The sequence below is a fragment of the Leptinotarsa decemlineata genome, unplaced genomic scaffold (genome assembly GCF_025532065.1).
Source record: "Leptinotarsa decemlineata unplaced genomic scaffold, Ldec_3_MD MMD2_tig00026354_RagTag_RagTag, whole genome shotgun sequence".
NCBI lineage: Eukaryota > Metazoa > Arthropoda > Insecta > Coleoptera > Chrysomelidae > Leptinotarsa > Leptinotarsa decemlineata.
The window spans coordinates 6577954-6604718 of record NW_027412702.1 but is presented as its reverse complement, the minus strand read 5'-3'; the positions used below and the strand labels follow the sequence as shown (position 1 = coordinate 6604718).

General features: G+C 34.5%; 1 protein-coding gene across 1 annotated transcript in view; it reads right to left on the bottom strand.

The window, feature by feature from the left end:
• LOC111504902 (uncharacterized) overlaps positions 1 to 22998 on the bottom strand; it is a 79855-nt gene extending 56857 nt beyond the window's left edge. Inside the window, exon 1 of the mRNA XM_023159626.2 lies at positions 22604 to 22998. The gene's annotated coding sequence lies outside the window, so the exon portion shown is untranslated. The remainder of the gene's footprint in view (positions 1 to 22603) is intronic.
• Between the last annotated feature and the right edge of the window lie 3767 nt (positions 22999 to 26765).

Below are 26765 nucleotides of genomic sequence, written 5' to 3'. Positions count from 1 at the left end.
AAATGTATGAACATCAGTTGGAAATTGTGAAATATTTTCGTATTCAACTGAAAGTATTTTCAAAAAATGCCAGGAATATTAATCAAGGTCATCTGAAACTTTGTTGATATGAATTAGATTAGATTAGATTGTAGGATAGCTGACCCATGGCCTGATTCACTGCGACCTTTTCAGATTTATTGTGATGCTCCTTGGTTGTTAGAGCTTATTGTCTAGCTTGATCTCTTTGCTGAGACTCCATAGCTTGGACACTGACCCTTTCATATAGTTGGCAGCTTCTGGTTTCTCAGCCTTGCTATCGCTTTGCATTTACAGAGCACATGCAGTACGGTTTCTTCATTTCCTTGATAGAACCTGCAGTGGGTTTCTTCTGCCAGATACATGTTGCTCGTATGTTTCTTGAGCCGGCTATGTCACGTTAATAGACCCACCACTACCCTTACGTTTGTGGTTTAGCAGGTCTTCCGTGAATCTGGGCGATGGTTTCTTTATAAACTCTTCCGCTTGCCTCATTCCCGGGAGCTCATTCCACCAATCTATCGATACGGCTTGCATACATGAGTTTATGGATGTATTTATACATGCTTTCTCTACCCCGCAGAAGGGTTCTGGGATGATCATAGCCGTGAATGCGCCTTCACGGTCTAGAACATTGGCTTCCTCATTGCTTTCGTGACCCTCATGTCCAAGTAACCAAGCTAGAGTGACCCTATTTTGGTTACTTAGCTCTTTGAGAGCGCTCAGACAGCTTCCCACCCGTCTTGAGAAAATTGAAATGAGCTGAGCACCTCAATTTCCTCCTAGCTGTCGGAGAAAATGCCAATGGTTTCATTTGTGACCTTCTGCCTGTTTTTCCCCTAGACAATGTTCGATGGCCACTACTTTTGTCCGGAACATGATTAGAATTGATAATAATAATTATTGAAGATAGTCTGAAGTTAATAAATAGTTCGTAAGATGAAGCGCTAGAAACTCTGGCGTAAAATGAATCTGAAATGAACACTTTTTCCACACCAGAATTAAACACTGTATCTCGAAGTACGATTTGTGTTCGAGATAAGCCTATTTATATACATCATCATCTCAGCTAATGGAATCATGAGGTTGAATGAATGAATAGATAAAATAATTGAACCTCATTCCGTGATCCCCTCATCTAGGGTGATAATGTATTCAAACAGGCCTACCTTAGATGTGAAAATTGAATTTTTATTATTTCCTGATGATGCTAAATTTGTTAGCGAAATACGCGTCCAGAGTCATTGTTTGTATTCTGATATGTAAGAAGTAGTTTCTATGAATAGTTTAAGGTATTTTTACAGGAATGAGAGACTCAGAAGTTTCCATTTGACGATAAAACATTGAATTGAATTAGATTGCTCATATCTACCCCGTGGGTTGGGCTAACTATCGGGCGCGTCCCCAGGTGGCGGATAGGGGAACAGCCAGGGGACTTGGAGCCCTGTCCGGGAAGCCAATGTGGCCTTACGGACGGGGTCGCCGGACTCCTGGTCAGTGGTAGAAATAAGTAGGGTGAGGGAAACCAAAACTTCCCAAAAGCCTTTGCGGACCCCTACCCATCCTACCCCTACCCAAGCTAAGGTGTAAGGAATCGTGCCGACAGCTGAATGTCCGCAAGGTGATATGCAGTTACGAACGATCCCCTTGGGGAACCGGGCGAAACCTCAATTGTAATCAGCCTTCCTCTGGTAATGCGAGGCTCTGCCAGAGTGACCAACTCTTCTCCTGCTACTCGTGGGAACACACATGAATGAAACAAACACACAAACAGACACAGAAAATACAAAAACAAATCCCGAAGCTGGACAGAAATGCTCACCTCAATCTATGGCGGTGGCTGTGGATGAACAGAAATGTCCACCCCAATCTACGGCTCGGAATAAGGCTGGACATGGCAGATCAGCTCGTGATATAATACATAAGCCAAGGCGTAAGCGCATTTACGGCGCCGAGGCCAAAAGGAGAAAGAGAGAGATAGAGGCAGGAGGTAGCAGCAACTATGAGTGCATCCCGAAAAAGTCAGTGTTTGATGTGGATTTTGGGCTGACAGTATCATCTTTGAGAACGACGTTGGCCAGGTCATTACTGTCAACGGAAAGCACTATAGGTCGATGGTTACCAACTTCTTTGATCCCGTTAGACTGTTTCTTGATGAGTTTTCTTGAGCCACAAACCACAGGTCTTCAAAGCCAACATAACCTATGTCATCCGTCAAACTTAGCCTGATTTATGCGCCAGAGTCATGGAAAATTGGACATTTCAGATGCGCTCTACCCAGAGAAGCCATCGCGGACCTTTCAATGATGTCATATTTCGCTCATAATGGCATCAATAGGTCTTTGAAACGTGTGTGTGTATCACACACATATACATTTTGAATCAATATCTTAGGAATCACTTAGGAAATTAAGGTCGCATTTGGTTTTGTGTTGTCTCTAGGTAGATACTTACCCATTATGAAATGAAAATTGATAGCGTGAATATACTTTTTGAGGTTTTTCAGTTACAAGTTAATGTGACACTATGATAAAAAAAGCAGAAAAAATATAGGCATTTATTCTTATTAATGAACATTTTGCCAGTGTCTATTTTCAAATGATTTTCAATTCCACAAATCTCACATATCCTCACAGTGTTCTTTGGAACAGTTGAGGCAATTATCCCATGCATTCACTTTGTATGCCACATCTACTTCACCCATCAATTCCCACAACTAATTGCTTGAGTGAAGTCGTCAATATTCCTACAATCGATTTTGTAGAACGTTTATGGATCTATAAACACAATGTTTTACATTTGCGTAATGAAACTCATCAGGCAATAAAAGAAGTACATAAAATAAACATTACCTGTAGATATTAATTCAGTTTACCGTTCATTGTTGGGATTTCAGTAAGGGAATGTATTGAATGTGTTGAAATTTTTTGAGTAACCGTCGATGACATGTGGAAACTTTTGATTCCTCATGTCTGCAAGTCAAGTATGTTGTGAAAAACCACTAATGGGTAGTTATGCCGTATGTCGTAAAATGCTTTCTGTAATATTCAGGAAATGAACTCGTATAATTAGAAGACATGGAATGTATTAAAAATTCAAAACGTTACATAATTCATAGTTTGCGGAGTCTTCCGTGGAGTTTCGTATATGAGTTAGGTTCAATTGCAATCATTTGATAATTATCTCTTCAATGTAGTTTGATTGAACGTTTCGTTTATATAATCATTTGAATATGAACCATTCAGGAAGAATTCCAGAACAAATGAAACACATGTAGAATCTGTAAAAACAAGAAGTGACCAAATTAAGGTTTGTCAAGAGTAAAAAAGAGATAGTTGCCAATTGAGAATTACTTTGATTGTTTTTCTGAAGTGATAACTTTTTATGGGAGGGTAAACCACTTTGTAACGTAACGTTTAACGGCGCCAGTATGTCTGACTTTCGTATCTCCTCACTCTAACACACAGTGCTAGCCGTATATCGGCTTCGCATGACTCAGTATTCAGTGTGCGGTAGACATATACTATTGACAGTGGGTATATAACGTAAGACTATCACCGCTTTTGGAAGTGATTATTAAGAAAATTATGGAACAATCAGAAGATGATCCTCGGAACATTACAGAATCTCTTAACGAAAAGTTAGTTCAATAATATAATATAATACGATTTATCAATAACAAGCATAAATTTACTAATTTACTTTCAGAACAAAAATATGCAACGGCTCTATGGACTCAAGGTTAATAAAGTCAAGCTGATGAAAAATAATTCCATGAAAATCAAAAGATAAATAGATACTGTTCTGATCATTCCCATATTGATTTCAATTTAAGAGCCACCGGTAGACAGCTGCTTCAGCCTATTGAGCATCGTCAGTACTGGGTCAGTACTGGGCAAAATGTGAATAACCAAGAAAAATACTTAATAAAAATAACAGAGTAAACGTCAGCGAGACATAAGTGGAACCACCTATTGGTGTGACCCCAGTTAATAACAATATATATATATATATATATATATATATATATATATATATATATATATATATATATATATATATATATATATATATACCAATATATATATATATATATATATATATATATATATATATATATATATATATATATTGGTATTCTGTTTAAAATCTGTTTTTCCGTTAACCAGCTGTCGCACCCCTACGATCGACAACCCTCAGAAGTCGAAACTTGTGCGAGCTAAGGATTAACGAGGTCTTACCTTTTAACGTGTGATTCCCAACAAGTTTTGTATATCATATATCAAAACACGTGTCGAGGTTTTGTAAACTTTCAAATGGAATCTCACATCAAAGTGTGGCCTTTGAATACGTTATAACAAAGAAAAATGGTCTGTTTCCAATGCGACACAACTTATCACCTTCTTGGGATATCTTAGCGAATATTACTCAATATAGAGCTCAGAACTCAGTGTTGATGTGACAATTTTAGAGACGAATCACCAAAGCCTTAGTTTTTTACTCATAGTTTCTTAGCGATAGCGACGTCTTGGAGTTTCTTAGGTAGCAGCTGCGCTATCTGGTGTTGGATTACGAATGCTTCATTATTAGGAAGTTGTTTCCTATAGTTGATTATAAGTGACAGTTATGGAAAAAGAAAATTTCTAATTTGGCGTTTGATGACTTTGCATCAAGCTGCCGTGAGGAGATTCGTTTATCTCTGTTGTTGAAGGGACAGTGCTTTCATTAAATTCAAACGGAATTTTAAATTATTTGTCCCCACTGAAACTACATAATAAAATAATGCTCTTACGCTAGTTGCACACACACCGATTTTGGACGGCCGACTTTGTACCGGTCGTCCAAATTCCAATAATGAACCACATGTGGGAACGGGACCTGGCACACACGCCGACCGGTGATCGTCGCCGGTAAAATACCGGTGAGCAGCCGTCCACTGCCACTGTATCGCCGGCAGTACCGGGAAGTAGTGGCGTACATGACCAAATACACTCTTGCATACTCACCGGTTTTTTACCGACCATTCCAGTCTCGAACGCTCGGTGAAATTGTAGTTACTACGCATTAACTTCGTTTTGGTAGTGCGTACTAATTACGACAACAAAGCGACTGATTGTTTGACCGATAAAAATCCGGTGAGTGTGCAAACACCCGCTATCAATAAAATATCGGCCGATTTTATACTGGTCGTCCAAAATCGGTGTGTGTGCAACTAGCGTTAGTTTTCATTCAAAATTTTGACTCATCATCGCACTCTAATATTTTGATTTTTCCCACAATTGATGAATTCTTCCATGGTATCTTCCATGTAACTCTTTGGTGAAATGAATTTTAATTTCACATATCTACAGAGTTCATTAATGAATGACTGCTAATAGGTTTCCCTATGATAGATCTTGGAAGTGTTTCTACAATTATTGAAGAATTAGGCTAAATACTTTAGTGTTTGTTATAAGACACAACTGAGGGAACTAGTGTTTAGTGAAGCAAATGATACGATTTTATGAACTAATATATGAAATATCTTTTTCATGAGAGCATATTCTGACTGTCTATATTAGGTCTCAATACTGAAAGAGATGTAGTAGCTGAGGAGTTTCAATCAATTGTGATTTCTTGTAGCAAAATAATTTCCGGAACAACTTGACAAATGCAGTTGCTTCAATATTATTTTTATTCATTTTCACATTCTATAAAACTATTTTTAATGTTCCTTTATTTTCATTAGATAGAAGTTTTTTTGTAAAATTTCATATGGGAAACAATATTTATTTATCAAGAAATGAACTATTTAATATTACAACGATAAAAATAAAAACAACAATAAAAATTAATTGGCGCTCCGGGGCGACTTCATTGATTCCATCATGGCAAATAATGCTGGACATGCAAATTTGTCAGTTTCATCGTTCTGATCTACTTTATGCTTTTCATCATAACTTTTTTTTCACAGCCCTTATTGAACTTTTTTCTCTTTCATCAGAGAAAAAAAAGATATAATTTTATGTTGGTATACTTTGTGAAAGTTGATAACCCTAATAAGTGAATTGCACTTAAATTATCTATATTTCAAATTATCATCGCGATTGCTAATCGTATATATGTACTAAATAACATTTTGATTAACAATTGATTCCATCAACACCTGTGGAGTGGATATTTGTCTTTTCATGTTCATTTTCAATATAAAGACAATAGTTGAAACAATTTTATATAGTATAAAAACTCGCAATTTTTTTTTATTTTCAATATTCTAGCCTGTGATGATTATTTCCTTACTGGGTTTCTCTTTTCGCCGACTATCATTTTAAAGCGGTTAAGAATACAATGCAGACGAATAATATAGGTTTGCATGAGTTAGAAATCAAGATATCTACCGTGAGGTTTACGAAATTGAAAACATTTTGGGAGGCAATGAAAAAGAAAAAAAAAACGAAAACAAAAAACTACAACCGATGATTAACTCCAAAAATATTTTTATGACAGCTTCTTGGCCTAGTGCCAACTACACGGAATATTTTGATATTTTCTATTTCTACTTCCGATGCATTCTTTACGAGATTAGTGAGATAAGTCCCATAAACTATTGACATTTTGTGAAAATGAATGAAACCATGTCATAACTGATCTAACAGTAGTGAAAATATGTTTCTTGTCAGAATAACTCGGTAGGTCGGTAGCCGGGCAGTTCAACGTGGGTGCTTTGTTTACTCAGTCAATTGGCCGATGTGTGAATCAATGGTTCAAGCCGCAGGCTGAACGCTCGATTTTCACTTGCTATCCGTCCAACCTGTGTTAGAAATGACGCATTAAAAGGTAAGACCTCGTTAGTCCTTAGCTCGCAAAAGTTTCGACATCTGAGGGCTGACGTAAGGGTGCGATAGCTGGTTAGCGGAAAAAACATTTTTTGAACAGTGACATAATACAGAGGGAAAATAAAATCCTTGATATCATTGCTAGTTCAACAAGTTCGACCTCCAAGACATTTTGATAGTCTCTATTATAAAAAAGAAAAAGTTTCTTCAGCGACAAATCCATGGACCAAGTTATATCTTTCATTTCCTCACACGGCAAAGTAATGTAATTTGATATTGTTCAGATCTCTCGCAGGCGGCAGGTGGTACATGAACAATCCGGCGTGAGATAATAACAATAAATTGTTGATTCCGAGATGAATGCGTTTCCTATTGCCTCTCGCTTCAGTACATAAACACAAGAACTTTATGGAGAAATGAACTTGCATACGGAACTGCACAACGCGAAACGTAATAAAATATTGCCTAAAGTATCATTTCATTACTCCAAGTATCCCTTCACGCTGAATGTAATATTATATGGCACACTTGGATGGGTTCATTTCCTACATTCTTCTACGCTCGCAGCTTTCCTTAATTTCAGTATTGTTTAAAAAACACGTTAGGAGAAATAGGTAGCTGAAGTTCAATTTTAAAATGTTATTACAGACTTGTAATTATTTTAATTTAGATAGTGGTATTAATATCGGTGTTTAATATAACAGTACATGGAATTTATGATTAAAAGTGCGGGGATATCAGCCAATTAGGAGCGTTAACGTACAGCAGGAAATGCTATGTTGAGGTGAAAACGTATGTTGAGGATATACAGTACGTGTCAGTAAAAATTTTTTGGTCTCATATAAGGTTTGTCAAAAATATAAATTTTGTTCGAGAGTAAGGTATCTTCATTTTGACAATATTGAAAATTGTTTTCGAAAAAAGTTGATCAGAATTGAAAATTACGTTAAAAGTGCAATTGCATTAATTGGCGATGAGAAAAATAGATCTCTTTGATGTTTAGGCTGAGTCGGTTAGTTTTCGTCCTTATAATCCTGAAATACCAGGTAGCTATATAGAAAATAATTCGCATATGTTACATTCTTCTCAGCACTGCTTACTTTTTCCCTGTCACGTTTTTTCGTCTCCTAGGTAGTAATAAAAATGCATTCAAACAATTCTCAGTTCTACAATTTCCCATCAGTTTTCACGCTGTCGCATTCACCAAAGCATTCCATCGGAGTCCGGAACATAAATTGTAAAATGATGATCCAGCATAATAGGCGAAATGTTAAACGTATCCCAGGAATCGTAAAGCCAGCCGTAATAGCATCATAAAATCTTCAGTTGCTTCCTTCCATCAACCATTCTGCAGTTGTCAATGGCAATTTTCTATTGCGAAACATCAACAAAACTTTTAATTTCAATTCTATTCTATCTTCTCGGCGAGGTAAATAAATCATCATGGTGATCTTGAACAGGTTGTTGTGAATTGCACACCTGATATTCATAGATGTCAAATATTTCGTAACGGATGATTTCGCAACGTCTTGCATTCGTAAGGATAAAGCAGTGTTGGAAATAAGTGACAAGCTCTCGATGTTATTTAACGAAATAGATCTGTTTAAAAATCTGTTTTTCCGATAATCAGATAATATATCGATTGATTTTTTTTAAATTCAAATGTGTTTTTGCTTACTATTTACATGTATGTATCTTCTTCTTGCCTGATGATGTTTTTTTTTGTTATTATGGAGAGTCCTGTTCATTCATTTTTCAACATCTGAACAGGACTACTGATATATTTATTCAATATCAAACCGCAGCCAGCGTTAAAAGCACTAATAAAGAAGAATATTGAAACTTCTCATGAATAATAAAAGAAAGAGTGCATGAAGAAAGCATTTTTTATAATGTATAGTGAATTTTCAAAAACTGAATTTTGTCTCTTCGAATGTTTATAAAACTGTGGGTATTGATGAAGCTATGGTCTATTTAATGTTATATAATGAAAGGGGTATATTTTGGAGGAGATTATGTTTCGGGAAAGAAAGATATTCGACATTCTTCTTCATCTTCACACAAAAATTGATTAACCTCCGAAGGAAAAAAGAAAGCAATTTTGTTAGATATACAACCCTTTATAAAATATATATATATATATATATATATATATATATATATATATACATACATATATATATATATATATATATATATATATATATATATATATATACATACATATATATATATATATATATATATATATATATATATACATACATATATATATATATATATATATATATATATATATATATATATATATTTATTATCTATTATCTATTTATTTTTTGATTTTCATGGAATTATTTTCCAGCAGCTTGACTGCATTAACCTTTCTAGATTTCATATAATTTCTAGAAACATGTGGATTTATTTTCCGATGGCATTTCAGGTTAGCTTCCCAAATTTCTGCTACTGCAGTTGTCGGTTGATTGGTCAAACCACCAACACTGACATAAAAACTTGGCAAGTTGATTTGGGTGTCACACTAATAGGTGGTGGTTCCACTTATATTTCGCTTGCGTTTACGCAGCTATTTTTATCAAGTACTTTCTTGGTTTTTCTCATTTTGTCTTCAATCGAGGACCGCCTGCCCGGTACTGACGATTCCCAATAGGCTGAAACAGCTGTCTACCGTTGGCTCTTAAATTGAAATCAATATGGGAATGATCAAGAAAGTGCCTTAAAGCAAAGGATATCATTTTCATTTCGCGGTTCATTTTCGGTTAATGATAAGAAATATCTAGAGGTTATAGAATTGCAACAGAATTACGAAAGATCATCCCTCATGAATCCCTCTTTGTTTTTTTAGAAATATATAATATAGATCGTTTTCCATCGGAAAAAATATATTTCCCTTTTTTATTTCTTCAATCTCAATGTGGGTGAAAAATACTACTGAACCGAACGACTTCGTACCTTCAATATTGAAAAAAATTCCAATTAGGAACCAATTCAAAGCAGTCTGTATATATGAAATGAATGTCAACATAGGTCAGTGAGAATGATTTGTTCTACTCATTGAAATCAACCGTTATTGTAGAAGCAAAATTGATCCCTACTATGGGAGACAAATGTCCACTGATATAAAAAGCACGACTTTGTTAATCCCCAGTTCGTGCAAGTTTCGAGTTTTGAATGTAGTTGAACAATAAAAATAGTTTGAAATTGTTTTCATTTCAAAGGGTTGAAAAAATAAGACTGCTTAGAACACGGAAATTGAAGTTATCATCCTAGATTTCCTTCTGTCAGTCAATAACATATACTCAATTATTTTATCACATGCCCTAGTTTTGCAGTTCTACAAATCTAATTACATCAATACCTTCGTAAGTGTTTCATTCACGAATGATTACTCTCTAGTGAAGTCTATTGTGTATCATTTATTCAAATAGGTGTAACGGATATCGATGTATGAATAATAGTTATAATGTAATAACATATACATTTTTCAGTAAACAATCCGAGTGCATTGAAATGAAATCTAACACAGTTATTCTATTAATCAGAGAAAATTGCTGTTATAATTATTCAGAGGAAGTGCACGTTAAATCATTTCTGCTCATATAATTTAGAGGTTGTTGCAAATTGTTCGTAATGTATGTCTGCATGGTGAATGGTGACTTGTGAGTGATCATGTGTTTTCTTCGAGTGAAATTATTAATTGGAGTACCTGTTTTGTACTTCAAGACCCAGATCGAATGAATAGTTTTCTCAAATTCCCTTCTTGGGAAAAGGTCATTGTGAGAACTTGATTCCTATCTGAAGCAAGCGTTTCAGGAATCTGACGATAAAACGTGAGATTTCGTTAATCTGCTCGCACAGTTGAGCAAAGTGTCACTGTTTTGGAAATGATGAAAGTGATTCACTTTCAGGCCAACGTTATGATGACCCAGAATAGTTTTTCGTTGGGAATAATACTTCCGTGCGAATGTGATAATTGTGAACTTTCTTTTTATTTTCGATATAACTCACAGTGAAAAGTAACTGGTCTACTCGACTCGAATGACTTTTCCACAAGAAGGAAAGATCCCTTTCTGGTGAGACAGATTGAATAGTGCTCACTGTTGTAATTGCCTGGTCAAAATAGACATGAAAATAGTGATCAAATAACAAAAACCCCGAAAGATCTGAATTCCGCCAGACTTTGAGTATACCAGTAGAAATAAAATGCCAAAACTCTTTATACATCCTATATGTGCTGGAGAAGTTATTTGAAGTCAAAGGTTAATTTTTTCATCTCCAGATAATAATTGTAAGTAATAAAATTATCTACAAAAATGGTTGCCAATTGTTTCCTAAGAATCACTATTCCTTATATATTGGCGTTCTAAAAGTTGAATGATTTACATTCTACATGCCACGCAGCCAGGTATTTCATATACGCAAAAATACCTTTATGTGTTTCTTTTATGTATAAAATAGACAATTCTGAGAATATACCCTCAAAAGAAACTTAGTTCCTTAGCCAGTCCCTTCTACCCGCATGACCTTGATCAACATCTGCCTACTGCATTTCCCAAGTTTCAACGCTCATATACCTGCTTTGCTTTTTTTCAAGTGGCAATACCCTCATAATTGAAACAGCAATTGAACGATTCAATGCAACAAATACAACTGTTGTAAACATGTTGATTTGTTAATACTACTTACTAAACGCACTCCAATTGATGGTATTATTAACTTTTTGAAACTTGGAAAGGCTCAACAGCGAACAGAAATCTATTCTTTAAAACGTTCATCGCCTTCTTGCTGTTTATGGAGCTCCGAAATTAGCATCGACAATTATAGACATTCAACTTTTGTTAAAAAAAACACGAAACGAGGAACAACACCAACACCTATTTCGAGTATCTTAACAAGTTCAAACATGGCTAGGCAATCAACTGAACCCCAAATACTGGGGTTGAAAATTAACAGCCAATAACTCGGAACTGGACTTTTGACAGAATCTTCCAGGACAGGCTCACTTCAAGGCGTTTATTCACCCTTCGAAGCTTAGCTGGATACCGAACAGTTGTTGGACTACAGTAGGGATGAACTACGATGTCTAACAGGCCTTCTTACAGGTCACTGTCATTTGAATCGTCATATGCAGAGACTCGGACTGTCGGAAGACAGTGTGTGTCACCTCTGTTTGGAAAATGATGAAACAGCAGAGCACATAGTTTGTGCCCCGCTGGAGACCGAATCACGTTTTTAGAGTTCGGCAGGGCCGTACTCTTACCATCTGACCTGAAAGACCACTCACCATACAAACTAATCGGCTTCGTTAAGAAACTGGGTTTATTTGGTCGAGTATGAATATGTGTGAGCCATAATTAACCCTTGCGAGTTGCGGAGTAGGGTCAAATAGACCCACTCACTTTGGATCAAATCTAACCCATCTGCTTGAAAAAAATTCCTAGACACTAATAGTTGCAATTACAAAAAAGGTTAAGTAGAATTTGAAGTGCATGAATTATTATTACTGAATCAATATCAAAATCAATAATTTTCAGGCTGTAAATCCAGTATGTTCCTATAAAACTCCGTCACAACACAATCGTAGAATAGGCCTACCGGGAAAACCACGTTAAAAAATGCGCCAAGTACGATGTCTAACGGGTGGTGTGGAAAAGTGTGCATCATGTAGAACGTAGCTTATTCAATTTTCACGATTCTGCTTACCGTTTGTGAGAAAAATCCAAAATTAAAAAAAAAAAACAAAAATTGTAACCTTTGCCAGCACATGTGGGAACTATGGAGACTTTTGGCACTTCAATTCCATTGGTATACCCAAGGTCTCTACTGAAATTCAGCTCTGTTCAGTTCTGAAAGGTCCGTTTTGTTCGGGCAAGTTCATTGGAGCAATGAGTGCGATAACAGGTAGTTTATCTGTCTAAAATCGGTTTTTACGTTAACCAGCTGTCGCATCCCTACGAACAATAACCCTCAGAAGTCAAAACTTGTGCCAGCTAAGGATTACCGAGGCCTCACTTTTTAACATGTGATTTCTGAGATGAACAAGAAAATCAGTTGGTGGTGAATTATTTGAAAATTCGTCCAATTAGACACTCTCCAAAGGCCACATGTGACCCATTGTACATCTTTCCGAGGAATTGTCCTCCTAGGTCATCGTCCATCCTGTCCTTTCCAGGAAGGTGGACAGGTCACTGGGAGACATCTCCTTCATATCGGCAGGTGTAGGCCAAGATGGAAACACACTCTCTTACTTACGATAACTCCGGACACTCGCATAGGAAATGTCTTGACAATTTCATCTTTCTGTTCACACATCCTGCATAGAGGTGTGTCCACTAGCCCCATATTATGGAGGTGTTTCCTTAGTTGATAGTGACCAGTCAGTAGTCTTACTGTCAAGCGTAGATTTTTCCTGGTCATCGCCAGATACCCTTTAGGCGCCAGCTTCCCAGGATCGCCCAGGGTGATCTTGACAAAATTGCATCTCAGCTCTTTAGGGACTGAGCATGTGTGTGACGTTTGGCTAGTTCCGCAATTGTCAAAGTCATCAGGCCGTAGGTGCCACTGGGTCCTAAAACTCTTAGTCCAGCCGCTTCCTTGGCTGAAGAGTCGGCAACGCGATTACCTTAACTCCTATTGTGCCCTTTAATTCACCTCAGGATAATGTAATCTACCGAGGCTTTGGCTTAATCTTGATGGCACTCTAGTACTAGTCCAGAGTTGAAGCGGAGATATGATTATTCAAATAATATGTTTGATATCTATATAAAACATGAGCTTTGCTGATTTGTCAAAAACAGTGTATCATATTTTCAAAACAAAAACCTGTTCAAAATATGTTCAAAATCTGTTTTTCTGTTAACCAGTTGTCGCACCCCTACGAACGACAACCCTCAGAAGTCTTACCTTTCAAAGTATGATTCCAATAACTATAGCACAGGATTTTCATAATGAATTTTATTTGAGATGAATTTCGCTACACAGTAGGTTTTTGGAAGCTTTGGCACCATACATTGTGAGAATACAATTGTTATCTTCGTTAAAGAGTACTTCTCCATTTGGTTCTTTGATAATGAGAGTTTCAGCTGCTTGTAACTTTTCGGTTATTATTCAAATCTTTTTTTATTACAAACCTCGAAGAAAAGATCACATCCGGTGGTATTACAGTATAGATTTTGTCAAAAAAACTCTTTGTGAGGAATTAAATTTTGAAGTGGTTTGAAAAGAATAATTTTTCAATCCAGTAGGTACTGAAACCATCAATACTATCAACACCATCGCAGTGTATAACTGTACGAATGAAAACAAAAACAAATTAAACGATAGTGCCCTATTATTACGTAAATATCTGATGTAGTCGTATTGTTGTTGTACTGATTATTACATGAAAAAAATCCTGAACTGAAGTTTCAATATCAGTTTCACATATATTATTTGAACAATAAATGAATAATTTTGTCTCCACTTCCTGATTTGAAAAAATAAAAATCTGAAAAAAAAACATGAAAATCGAAACTACCTTCTGAAGAAAAAATAATTAAAAGTAAAGACACCAACTGTTTCTGGAGTTGCCTCCATTTTCTCGTGTTATACTCTCGATATAAATAAAAAAGTGATAAAAGAATAAGCTCTAATTATCTCAATTCACACCCAGATGGAACATTACCAAGAATGTAATTGGAATCTTCCCACAAAGTGCAGAAGTTTACTCAGATGTAAAAAAGACTTCTAATTGGAAGAGAACTGGGACGAAATTTTTACAAACATTTCAAACGTAGGAATTGCAACACAGAACGTGATTCTGCTACTAACCTGAAAAGGAAATCCAAATGCCGAACGTTTTTACAGAAAAAAATCCTAAGGTGTGTTTCATCTAATTAAAACTATAACGAATACACAGTATTAATGTGGGATAAATGAGGTAATGAAATAACGTTGAAATGTTACCAAAATTTGAAATTTGTAAATATTCATAAAATGAACTTTATAACCGATTCTGAAACGAGTTTCGAGTATTCAGTGAATGATTTCAAAACATGAATATTAGTTTTTTCTATCAGATTTTCATCTATAATAGATAACTGACAGAAAACACTGAGAAACACTATCAAGATAAAAATTACTTTCATCAGACAGACTATATAGTCACCAAACGGTAAACCGTTTCAAGTAATTTCAAGTATTGAAATAATTTTCTTGATTTCTTTTCATCGAATAGCTGCCTTTCCATTAGCAACCCGTATAGAATCCAAAACAAACATTGCTCCTACACCAAAACTACAACACTTTTTTGAAGCGCCTCACCAGCCAACTTGGCTTGTGTATAGTTCATTTTCTGATGAGGTCTATGTGTGTAGTTCATTTCCTGATGAAGACAACTTTGTTGGTCTAACGTGCGTCGAAAAAAGTGTTGGATTCATTTTACACGCGAGGTTCCACTTCTACTCTTCTTCTCATCCGTATAGAAATTTCAGTGAGATATACAAATTAGAAGAAGGTTTATGGTTCAGAAGTTCAATAGGAAGAATGCCCTATTATTTGATCAGTATTTCACAATCAGACCAAGCAAATTCAATTATTTTTCTTTCACTTAAAATTTTGTATGAAAACTTTCAAAGCTATCGGACTTATATAATGATACCGCCAGTTTTTCTAGAAGGAAACAACTCATTCGCAAAGTAAATACTTAGATGTGGTTGAGATACTAATACAGATATTAATGGTTTCGTGTTGGACAGTTGATTTATTTTTGTGGTATGTTAGATATAGTTTTCAGTAATATGCTGGTCCAGAATTTTTCACATTATTCTTTAGTATTCTCGAATTCAACTGTGCTGAAGATGAGAGTAAGGATTCTGGGTCCTTTCGTTTCTGTCAATGAAAAATATTATGAAAGGTTAAGTTTTCCAAGTGGCCTTGGAACTTGAATATTTTGAATAATATAACTTGTTATATAAACAGTGTATTACATATTCCTTTATTTCTAATAATTATGTAACCTAATGAAAAAATGTTATTACATTCAATTATTATTCAATGCACCCAATCACAAATGCATAAAATATTCATAGCCGAGTGATTACAAGCTTTCATGGACCTTTGAAGTTCTGATTTTTTTTTCGTGAATTTTCTATTGATTTATATCAGACTGAAGAGCAAGCAACACTGTGTTGCATGCGGTTTCACGGGAAGGTCAATTACTTGTCCAGTTCGGTGATTACATGTATTTCGGTATGAACATTATTTGATGGCACTCTAGATAGCTGTTAATTGAAAAAAAGTTTTCATTTAGAAACATGTAGAAGGTGCGATTATATTTATATGAATTGTTTTTTCAGCTATAACTGACACAAAAATATTTTAATATCTCAACTCACACAATTATTTTGCCATCATTTTCAATATTTTGAAAAAAATTGGGTGTAACTCCAAATAAAAATATATCCATAAATATTATTGACAACAGTTCTTGAAAATGCTATGTATTTGTTTGTTTCTCAAATCATTTTTGAAATCGAATTTTTGAGCAAAATCAAATTAAAATTGGAATCAATCATACAGGTAAATAAATTCAGTTCATAAATATTTCAATGAATTTACCATTTGATAAACAGGCAGAGGAATTTGAGGAAAAATCAGTTCACCCATATTAAAATGTCAATCCGAACAAATTTTCTTTTTTACAATTTTAACTATTTTCCAATTTGAAATGATCATTGAAATATGACCTCCAAATAGCCTTATCTGGGTATTCTGGAAGTTTATGAATGATTGTTCGAAAAAATTAAATGATAAACTCATAACAAAATTTGTGAAAAAGATTACAGTCAACTAGATTGAGCTATTAGAAGGAGGATTATTTGTTTTAGATAGATATATAGATAGATATTTATTTCACTACGTTATATAAAGGTACATTAGTAGCAAGTCGGTGGTACAGCATGTAGATGAACAGCATAACTGATCATAAAACAATAACAGTAAATTATAGAGAAAAAACATTATCAAATAAAATATACAGAAAATTAATTGAATAAAATGTAAATAAAATTTCACAAAGAAAGTAAACATGAAATAATAAACATAGTATATTATAAAAATTCTTCAAGCACTGTTGTTGTGGCAATATATTCCTCCGTACTATAAAAACTTTGTTTCATTAGATAGTCCTTGACGCGCTTTTTGAAACTTGGCAAGGGTAAACTTATGACACTAGATGGCAGAATATTATATAGATTCACATCGAGTGAGTTTTTAGAGGATTTTTGTAAATTGAACCGGTGAGGTCTCAAAAGATTAGCTCCACGAGTGTTATACCAAAGAAATTGGGAGTTGGTCGAAAATTTATGTATGGTCTTATGTATTTCCAAAAGTGTCTGATATATAAATATAGATGATACCGTCATAATGCCGAGTCTTCTGAAAAATGGCCTGCATGAATCACAGAAACCTACGTTCAAAATAATTCTAATTGCACGTTTTTGAAGCGTAAAGACTTTTCTGACATTAGAGGAGTTACTCCAGAGTAGAGTTCCATAGCTAACGTGAGAATGAAAAAATGCATACTAAGCCGAAATAAGAGTCTCTATGTTAAAAAAGTTTCTCAATTTTCGAAGTAAAAATAAATATTTAGAGAGCTTCTGGTTTAATACCTCTATATGAGGTGACAGTTCATAGCATCGTCAAGAGTGATTCCCAGTAAATTGACAGTTTTGCCCACAGAAATATTATTATTAGTCGAACCTTATTAAGTTTCAGTAGGTTTGAATTGAAGCACGATTCAGCTTGTCTTTCTGCAAGTTCCATGGCTGCGAGCAGATTCTGACAGTTGTTGTCAGAGCACAGGATCGATGTGTCATCTGCATAAATGACACATGTCTGAGGTAATAATTCATAGAAGAGATCGTTTATATACATTATGAATAGAAGAGGCCCCAGCACAGACCCTTGAGGAACTCCAAGCTCAATCGGCTGTAGATCAGATATTCTGTTATTGCCTAGATCAACGAGCTGTTTTCTATTCATTAAATACGATCAAGGCAAATACACATCAAGGCAATTGGAGTTTTTAACCTCATTTATAGCATTGAAAACTTTAGATGAAGTGATGGGTTCGAAAAAAAAGGATCCAGATAAGGTAGGCTTAAGACCATTATTAAGTGATCTCACAGAGTTTTCGCACAGCTTTGTGCGATAGTTGACTTACTATGGTTTCGGCAATGGTAGTAAAATATGAATTGAATTCGTGCGGTATGATCACGCAGTTGCTACTTGAGATGCTGCTTTGCCTTTTTCAAAATTTATCAGCCTCCTGCTATCTCTGATTTCATTGTTGGATTTCTTAATAAATTTATCGTATGCCGTTTTTTTTGACTCGGTAATGGCTTTTTGATATTTACTGTTAATCAATTTGAATGCTTGCTTATGAACAGGATCATTTGTCGTGTCGTATATTATCTTAACTGCACGAACTGTGTCCCTCAATTTCCTCAGTCCGTCATTAAACCAATGCAAGTATTCCAATAGTAGTTATTTCCCTCCTGAAGGTCGGGGTACTAGTCTGTGTCTCAAAACTTTTAAGATTCAATATCTGTGCGTAATGGTCGGAGAGACAGGGGTCAATAACGCCAGTTTGATAGTATGATTCATCTAGACTAGTCAAAATATTATCAATGCAACTGCGAGAGCCATTTTCAGTCCTAGTATACTCAACAATAGTTGCCTGAAGGCCGAAAGAGTTTGTTAGGCAGATCAAATCACTGAGATTAGAAGATGGTTTCAGAAAATCGATATTAAAATCACCCAGCAGAATGACTTTTTCGAATTTTTTTGAGATAGATATCAAGTTCCTCTAATTTGTTAAAGAAAATGGTGCAATCCGCTATACAAGCTGATCTGTATATATGGCAATTTTCAAAATGCTCAGTTCGAAACCACACACCTCGATGCCACGCTCAATACAATATTCACCTAAATGAAGAGGTTTAAATTCAATATTATCGCGTACAAATATAGCTACACCACCATGTGTGTATTTAGATCTACAAAAATGAGTTGCCAAGTTATAGTCCGGAATATTACAGAATTGTAAACAGTCCGCATTCAACCAGTGCTCGGAAAAACAAAGAAAACTGAAATTTTTGTTACCATCAAGAAACATGGAGAGTGTGTCCAATGTGTTCGAAAGTCTACGTACGTTCAAGTGAAAGATACTCACATCATCAGAAATCTTGAAATTTTACTTCACAATACTGTTATCATGATGTCTCGACAGGTATTCATTTTTTCTTGAAAAAAAAAACCTCCTAATATGTGCTCCCATGGGCCAGACAGATTCTTCCCAAGCATTATCAAGGTTGCACTGATTTATACAAACTTCAAAGGAGGAGGACAGCTGTAGGAACATTGAATTAATTTTTTCGATTTGGGCTTCAGGAAAAGAGCCCCTTATATCCTGAAGAAGTTGCTCAGATGTGGTGGAAGGTTTCAATTTATACACATGTAGCATACAGGTATTAGCAATTCCTGCAGAGGAACAGTTCTGCGATTTTCCTACAATTGGTTTATTTGAGCCTCGGAAATGTTGTTATCTCTCAAGCTTCCGTTAACTTTAATACTTTCTATGTTCTGTGATGATGCATTCTCTTACTATTATTATTTGAGATGTTATCATCTTGAACAGTTCTCGATGATTGTACTGAAAGTTTGTCTTTCATTAGTTACAGCGTCCAATGGACATAAACATTCTGAAAATGAATGAAGTGAACACATTATGTTATAATACGTAATATTTCGACCTCGATTGACAGAATGAAGAAATTAATTTATGTATCTTGGATGCAGACTGGTTGACCTTCATCATATTATCAGTAAGTATTTAGTAAACTGGAGAAATGAATAAATAATTAATAATCAAAATGATTTCAATTTACTCGTGAAGTATGTTGTTGTCATAAAATGGGTTTTCAGTGAAAGTTGAGACTATCGAAGATTCCCAAAATTTCGAAAAACAGCGTGTTCATCAAGATATTCGCCGAAAAAAATCTTTTCTTTTTGAAGTAAGTATATTCTGAAAAGAATCATTGAAAAATTCAATTAAAATATTAGCGAGGCTGTGAAGAAGAGGTAGCCAGTTCATTATGTACATAATTTATTCGAAGTTCAGATTGACGTTTTTTATTCACCGGAAATGGGAAACTACAAGTTGTTCCATTACATTTTGGAATATTGTTAAAGGTGATTCAGTAGATAAATTCATCCCAGCAATTCAATAGAATCTTATAAATTTATCCAACAACTAATTCCATTCACGAATCTCAGAAATCAGATTTTGATTCAAGTAAAAAAATACAGACGATGGCATTAAATAGTTGAAAGAAGTAGTTTCAAATAGATTGAAGATGCACGAGTATCTAAAATAAACAATTTTACAAAGAGAAATGTTCAAGTGATGGATATAATTTCATAGAAAACAGCGAACTTTTTTATTTTAATATTCCATCTTGGAATTTTCTGATTGATTCTGTCGTTACTTGATGAAGATCCATAGTAATTTCATAGACCACATCTTCCGATTTGATCTCCACAAACTTTGTGAAAGGTTTGTGGAGGTGTAGTTTATGAAATTCTATCATGGAATATAGTGATAATGAGAATTTAAATCAACATGCAGATTATTAGTGGTAACCTTAATGATCACTTGATCTCTTTCTTCAGTGAATTTGACCATGTAAAATCGAATTAATAATAATCTTCATGGTTTTTTCTTTTTTGAATCAGTTTGAAGGTTTTCTCTAGCATTTTCACGCAATATAAATCCTTCCAAAGGTTTTGTCTTCTACTCAATTGGGTGATAATCAGTTTTATGAATCTCTTCTTAGCTATCAGATTGAAAATTGAGACAAGTTTTCACAATTATTCCTGGTTTGAAAATTTCAAGAAAGAGCAAGTTTTATATCAATTTCACATAGCCTCATTCCTCTGGACGTATTAGGGAAATATTTTTGAGGAAATTTAGGAGTAAACACTAACAAAAACCTCATAAATATTGCGTATGAAACTTGTCTTTGATGCCTTTGATGAGACAATTCAAAATTTGGAAGAGGAAACCTGACACCAACAATAATAACCACCAACAGAACATCAGCTGTAAAAGCCTATTTTTGGAACATGGTTACATTCCATGGCTTCCTTGAAGAACCTGAAGAACTCATGAGAACCAGATATATGTAACAAAACTGGTAAAACAAGGAAAATAAATATTTACAATGTTTCTTCTTCGTGTGATCAGACCCCAAACATGAAATATAGGAATACAAAAATCTGAACCCGAAATACAGATATAGCCATATTGAAATCAGCAATTTCAATTCATATTCAAGTAACACTACATTGTGAGTTTATGAGGAAACACGTGTGGCTGTTTTGTAAGCTACTCAATGAAGTTACCACAATAAAGTGTTACTTGAATATGTTATAGATTTTCATGAAGTTTGCCAACTCAATTACATAATTCAAGGATAAAAAAGAACTAGACACAACCAAACATGAAATTGCTTGAAATTTGATAAGGATTTTTTTTTCGAAAATCATGTTCTTTGATCAAAATCATACGATTTTGCTAATATAAAAATGAAGATGAAAAAAAAAACAATCGCGTGCGTTTATCGAAATATTTCAAAGTTTGTAGTTGTAAAATTCAATTTAAGGTGCTTAGAGAAATGCTGATGAAAATTAATCAAAATAACAATACAATAATTTTCTGGAAAGGAAGTTAGAACCAACAACTCTTTTGCTTATCATGCAACAAACTCTAAACATCGTAAGTGATTTGATTTGGTGCTAGTAAATATTTGGAGTCTATAAAAACAAAATATATAGGAATTGAAGCATGCAATACTGATTTCATTGAGTTGTATGAAATTCAATCGTTTTTTTCTCAATTAGAAAATGCAATCGATCATTTTGCTAATAGGCAATGTTATGATTTGTATTTTTACGTAAAAATTAATTTTCAACTGATAGCGAAGCCTGTTTTCACATTTCAAATTTTTTTATATTCAAAATGGAACAACCGTCTAAGTTTGGTATTGTGTATATAATTTATATTTCAGAATGTATAATTTTGGTTTTGACACACGTATCCAACAAAAATACTTTTCTCACACATGTTACAAGTAGAAAAAAAATATATAATATTTATTATATGAGATACTTTTAGTGATGTTTTAACTTTTTGGCATTAATTTTTGAATACTGCTTGACACTTCAACAAACTCGTTCAGATATATGTCAGAAACATAAACTCATGAATTCTGAAGAAAGGAAACTTCAATACTAGAAAAATCAAAATAATATAAGAAAAATGTTTCACTTGAAACAATGAATTGTTTTTTATACAGATGGAAATTATACTTGAAATAGTTTCATATTGGTAGTTAACTTTTTGAAATTCTTATGTATAAAATAAAAAATAGTTTCACACTTTTGATCTTCCTCAGTTTCCCTTCCAGAGAAAATTCAAAAGAGATCAGGTTCACTTCAAAATGAATGTAGTCAAGTTTGGCAGAAAAATTAATATTGTTTTGGAATGATCTTCGAATAATTTCGAAATTAAAAGGTAACAGCAAAATCATGTCAGTAACTATGATTTTAGTTGAAATCTTGCCACGAACCGGTCGACCTTCATAACCATAAAGGTTAAAAAAAATTAAATGAAAGGAAGAGAAAATTATGTCATTCCTCTTTAAGTAACTTACCTGTTGAAACTATCCGAAAGAAAAATAATCCATTAGGGCTCCACCAAAATCAAACATCACAATTCTCAAAATGTCACAGTAAATTCATTCGTATTTTACGCAAAGTCAACAGAAAAACACAAAAAAATCTCCGACTACAGTACAAATCGTCCTTGTCACTGACAGTCCTTGCAGTCCTGCCGATCGGTGTCCCAGTAAAAGTTTCGGTCAGCGCGAGAAAAACAAATGATCGTAGCCGGTCGCTGGCGGAAACAACTGCCTTGATGTGTTGAACGGTTTAAACACCTGTTAAGACTAACCGGAGGAAAATATCAAGCAGGCTCTGCTGCATAACCACTATCCAGTCAGGTGAATGGAATACCGGGTGGCGCATTCAAGAAACGGACTCGGGAGAACGCCTAGATCGTCGAAGAAATTTCTGGGCGGTGCAAATAGTTGGCTTTGAATCTTTGACAGTTGAATCGCGGTGTAGGCAGAGGGAATGCGTGTGATGTTTTTTCCATGCTTTGATTTAAATTAAATGGTGAGTGACGGTCGAAAAAATATTTTCCCGTCACATAATACCTGTCGCTCCTCCTCCTCTTTTTGTTTCGATTGTGCTGAAACATTAGAATTGGACACAATAGATGTGAGGAGTCATTCTCCTTGACACAGGACGGGTGAAGCATATAAACTGTGTTCAAAAACGGATGTAGCTTGCTCGTATATTTTATCCACAATTTTTTTGGCAGTCACTCAAAATTAAAAAAATGCCATTGCCCTATGACTTACTATAAAGTTAAAAAAAAACGGTATTTCCAATTTTCTTTCAAGACAAAACACAAGAAATCATCCAGGCGGTCTTTGAGCGGTGTCTATGCGAAAGTAGTGATTCACATTGGATTTGAATAGCTGGATACTGAATTATTCTCAGGAGGTTTATTTCACATATACGCCGTTCTCCAAATGAAAAAGTTTTTGAACAGTAAAGTCTGAGGTGTACTGAGTGAACCCCAAAGCGATTAGTAGTCACAGTTCGTCTCGTATTTCTGATATGTACCTACCGCTCTTGGTGGAATCAAATATGCCAAGTCACTTGAACACTTCTCGTGAAAGTATCTATAGATGAGAGACAAATCTCCAACCTTTCTCCGATATTCCAGACTATCAATGTTGCAAGTGATGTTTGCGTCTCCATTCAAGCCGATAGCTACTTTGTGGGTGGAATCCAGCAGTTTCAGGTATGTTTGGGGGTGGAGCTCCATACATGGGAACAATACTCCAAAGAATGTCTGATCTGAGCTTCATGAAGCATTAAAAGTTGCTTGAATGTGTACAGTTTTCTGGTTTGGAACAGTGTTCCAAATGCAAGCAGCATTTGCAATTCCAGCGAAATGATTGTGCCAAGACATATTGGTGTCCATTTTAACCTCCAACAAACTTATCGAAACAGAAAGCGGAATTGTTTGTCCTGACATTATTATATCCGGTTGGGAAACCGATGCTTGGGTTTTTGTGGAACTGAATTGAACCTGATTACTTTCACCTCAATTCGAAATTACTTCTAGATCCTCATTAAGATATTTAACCTCCTGCTGCCGGTGAAGATGTGCATCCGCAGCCGATGTCCTGGAATCCAAATGTAATGACGAGAAAAGTGTGCTGCCGTTAGCAAAGCAATATATAGGATTCTTGGTTTTATCCAATAATAAATCACCAAAAAACTGTATTCAATTCACTCTGAAAATTATGCATTCCTGCAGTGGAAATCCGCATGCGAATTTTGGCCTTCAACACGATATTTGTATATTTTTTTATCAAATCTATAAAAAATGCAAATTATTGATGAATGGCGCATTTTCCTTAATGAAAAATAGTGAATCCACACAGAACCTTATTGGAGTAATTTTTTTTCAGAATTTAAAAGCAGAAAGTTCGTGAATTCCATGTGTAGCTGACTTTCTGTTTCAGATCGAGGATTAGATTCAAAAGTAGTGGTAACAAAAAAGAAACTATTTTGGTAGATGTCCAAATTACTCTAAAATGTTGAAGATTATTTCATATGTTACAAATTATTTTAATATATAACTGAAAATTTTGGAATATTGATATTTCAAAACAACCAAAAGTTTCGACCGGAAATATTTTTTTTGTTGGCGAATCAGTTTTTATCGGTATTTTTTGGATATTTTCATTTTATAAAATCCGAAAAAAAGATCAAAATTGTAATAGAGAACTTTATTAGGGTGTAGAAAGGGGAACCTTTTTGAAAAATGTTTTAACTTATCGTAGCATCTTATCGGGGTGAACCGAAAAATATGTCTCTTTCTCTCAGATTGTGGCAGGTAGAAATTCCAAAAAAAGTTGATGAAAACTCGAAAGTTGTAGTACTCTGAAAAATTCGATGATAGTTTACGATTTTGCAAAATAATAAAAACCATTTGATTTTCATAGAATATTCTGCAAGATTTGAGAATGATTCAGATTTCTTATAAATTTATAGAAAATTCCAAAATATCGAAACTCATTTTAGAATACTCATAAATATTTCATAATTTCGATTGGTTCAGAATATCATGTTATTATATATGCATTGACCGCTTGGACGAAGAAAGACTTAGCAACGAGTCGTCTCTCTAATCGTCAATACGGCAGTGAAAGCCTTTAAAATTTTTGCGAATATCATGAATGAAAGAACTCTACTGTAATGTCTTTTGATTATTAGTAGAGTATTCAAACTCAACAAAAATCGTCAGAAATCTTGTTGAGTTGATAGATATATATAAAATTTGTCTTCTCGAATTTCTTCTAATTATTTTGATACATCCAAATTCTTAACGTTTGAAGTTGGGTATATTGGAGATTTTGCACGCGAACAATTATGTTAACCTGGGGCTGAACTAGAACTCTTCCAAATTGTTTTCAGCTCTATTTTGCATTCGTGTGTCATATTATTTCATATACTTATATACTTTTTGTCATCCATTTCGAAATATTTTTATGTTTTTATTGGACCATGTAATTGAATGCACATAGAATATTATTTTTTTTACTACCGTAGTATACGCTGGTCAGGCCCTATCCCCCGAAGCCTCGATTCATTCGGAAGGGCGCGCCAGCATTATCACCCAACGACCACTCCCCACACCGTGGGGTAGGTGATAATTGGGTATTATTATTATTATTATTATTTACACCATTGGGAAACTAGAAGGTGATTTGAGAGATATTTCTTCGTACGATATACATTTAGAGAAGAGGAAAAGGTCAAACCGAAATGTTTATCAATTCTGCATGAAGATCTTACTGAGACAAGTTGATTACCACTATTTTTTTGCGTTATTGGATGGTTTATTATACATTTCCAACGGATGATGACTTATCATTAGGATAATTGTAAACAAACATGGAAAAAACGCCAAAATAAAACCCATTAAACGCATCATTATTAGGACGGTACGGAAACTCATTAATATTTAACGAACAGAAGATAATAATAATCATGTAATTAGAATTATATCATGTAATTTTTCATATTCACGAGAACGCTTCAGAGATGAGTTTCAAGATGAAATATGTTGATGAATATTATGGACGAACAAATACAAGAATGTTTTTGTTTTGGATCTGAATTTTAATTTTTTGCTTTTGCAACAGAGAAAATATTTTTTAGCTGATCCAACTATTATTATCTCGCGAACGGTAAGACCAACAAGGTCGGATGAATTGGACGTAAGTTTTCTATTTTGAGAAACTTAAATAATATCGAGAATATCAGTAGTTGTTTTTGAAATATTCGCCAAAAACCAGGATTGTCAAATTTCGTTTTTTGGATATAACGCCTCCATTTCGAATGATATAAAAAATGTTCCATATTTGTTATGATCTAATATAAACCAATTTGCAATAAGCCGTTTCCTTCAGTAGATTTTATCATCAATCATCATCATTTTTGAATACGGACCTGTATTCTGATACATGGCTGAATATGTTATTTCAGCGGATACAAAAATCGATAAAATGACCAGAGGTAAACTGAGAGGTACACTAGAGAACAGTAAAGACATAATATTTCGATAATCTTGATTGAGTATACGAATAATGAATATCAAAATATATGAAGCACATTATGAACTGTCTTAGTAAAAATTATACAAATCAATCTATAATGTGCTATTTCTTC